At 45.1% G+C, this 2500-nt stretch overlaps 1 protein-coding gene across 3 annotated transcripts in view; it reads left to right on the top strand.

Annotated features, from left to right (window-relative positions):
- The window catches only part of LOC125027087 (putative uncharacterized protein ENSP00000383309), a 130501-nt gene that overhangs the window by 6514 nt on the left and 121487 nt on the right, over positions 1–2500 (top strand). The gene's annotated exons all lie outside the window — the stretch shown is intronic.

Below are 2500 nucleotides of genomic sequence, written 5' to 3'. Positions count from 1 at the left end.
ACCCAACAGAAAGTTTTTGGCGACCACAAGGCTGAGGATTAAAAAAAAAAAAATTGGTTTTCTAGTGTCAGCAAACCCATTTTCTATGAGTGTTCGCTGTACCTGAATTTCAACTCGTATCCGGATCACGGCTAAGAGCTAATTAATCGGTCTACTCTACGGATAAAGTTAATCACAATCCGTCTGTAACTCTTCATACAGAAGTATATTAATGGATACGAAATATGTTCTCATCTTCACTCGTCTGTCTTACTTCCCACCTCTAATGACAGTGATGATAGTAATTATACTTGATCATAACAATCATGGTATTAAGGATAGTAATGAAAATTATATAATTATTATGATTATAAAGTATAAGTATTGTTGATAATGCTTTGGTGAAGCGTCTCATAATGACACTAAACACTGATGAATTATGATAATCACAGTAGTTAAGAATGATAATCATAAAATATACCAATAATGTACATCAACAATCATAATCAGTAATTTTAAGCACTAAAGGAGAATAATAATTATTAATATTCATTACTGAAAACGCAGAGACGGCTGTGAATGGTTAGATATCCCCCCCCCCCCCCCGCCTCCGCCTTCCCTTCCATACCCATTCACCCCTTTCACGCCCATGTTCACGCCCATTCAAAGCGTCACCCTTAATATACTAACCGTGAAATCCAGCCGAGGGTATGATCACACGAATTCGTTATGGTTATTATTGTTATCTGTCAATCTCCGGACCGAGGTTAGGCGAGGAAAGTGCAAAAGAGAACAATGGATTTTTTTTCTTCTTCTTTATGTTTTATCGCGTAGGTTAAATGTCTTCGCGCTATAGTGTATTAAGAACAAAGGAACCATATACTGTAATTAAGTCATCAGTCTCTGGTGATTTATGTGTCGGTGAGGATGGGCTGTGTGGGGTGTTTGTGTGATTGTTGGTTTTGCTTCTTTCTTGTCTGGTTTGTCTTTGTTTGTTTGCCAGTTTCTGTGTTCTTTCTATTTATATTACTCTGTTTTTCAGCGTTTCTCTTTCTTTCTCTTTCCGTTTACCTGTCTGTTTCTCTGTCATCGCCGCTAATGACTTTCGCTGTTGACGCGGCAGATAATTCTAAATAAACAATCTCTCTTTCGTTCCTTCTTCCCCTCCCTGCCTTTCTCTCTCTCTCTCTCTCTCTCTCTCTCTCTCTCTCTCTCTCTCTCTCTCTCTCTCTCTCTCTCTCTCTCTCTCTCCCCTTCGCTTACGCATTGCTACCCACATAATTCCTACATTACTTTTAAAAAAACTAGATAATAAAAAAGCGAAGATAAGAAAAAAAATATCAGGAATGCAGCCCACACCACAACATCCGTTCCCCTGGGAGAGAGAGACGGGGAGGGGGGGGAGGGGGGAGACAGAGGGGATGGGAGGGAAAGGGGGAGAAAGAGGGGAGGGAAATGAGAGAAATAAGGTGGGGGAGAGAAGGGAAAGGGATAAGGATGGAGGGAGGGAGAAAAGAAGGGGGGGAAAGGGGAAGGGATGAGGAAGGAAAAGGGAGAAATGAGCTGGGGAAGAGGAGGGAAAGGATAGATGGGGAGGGAGAGAGAAAGGAAGGGAGAGAAACGGAGGGCAAGAGGGGAGAAAGGTGGGGGTAGTGGGATTAGGGGGGGGGAGGATTTTACCCCAGGGGTCATCCGACTGGAGGAACTAGAGAGGGGTGGCGGGGGGGGAGGGGGGTATGGGTTGGTCGTTACCCCAAGGGTCGCGGCTACAGACCTTTGGGGGGGAGGGGGGCAGAGGTACACAGTGTTTATGTTGATACCGCAATACCAAATTGGCAAACACACATATACACACACATATGACTTCCCCCACTCCACACAATCACACACACTAACGCAAACAAACAAACAAACAAATGTACACAAAAATATGTGTATGTGTATTTCTGATTCCCTTAATGTACACATGTATGTGTGTGTGTGTGTGTGTGCGATATGGAATGGAAAATTAAGTCTTGATAACGGTAGTAAATTATGTTTCTTAATGATGCCAATAATTAACCTCTCTTGACCTTGTACACCCCCTCCCCCTCTCCATTCTTCCCCCCTCCCTCCCTCCCCCTCTCCCTTCCATTCCCACTTCCCTCCCACTCTCTCCAACTCCCCCTCCTACCCATGCCCTCCCTCCCTCCACCCCTACCCCTCCCTCCCACTCGACCCCCTCCCTTCACCCCCACCTCTCCCCCCCCACTCGACCTCTATCTCACGTGACTGGAAAAGAGGAATCATTTAGGGGGGGAGGGAGAGGACAGCGTTCTCGGACATATCCTGGGTTAACGACCTTAAAGTAATGCATCCAAGGAGTTGCAGACTTGCACAGGCTTGCAAGGAAAGGATAACACACACGCACGCACAGTGAAAGTGTTCTCTCTCTCTCTCCCTCTCTGTCTCTCTCTGTCTCGGTTTTTCTATATTCCTCTCTGTCCCTCTCTCTCTCTCTCTCTCTCTCTCTCTCTCTCTC

Source organism: Penaeus chinensis, chromosome 7 (assembly GCF_019202785.1).
Source record: "Penaeus chinensis breed Huanghai No. 1 chromosome 7, ASM1920278v2, whole genome shotgun sequence".
Lineage (NCBI taxonomy): Eukaryota > Metazoa > Arthropoda > Malacostraca > Decapoda > Penaeidae > Penaeus > Penaeus chinensis.
Note: the sequence above shows the minus strand (reverse complement) of the source record. Positions and strands in the feature narration are given on the sequence as shown.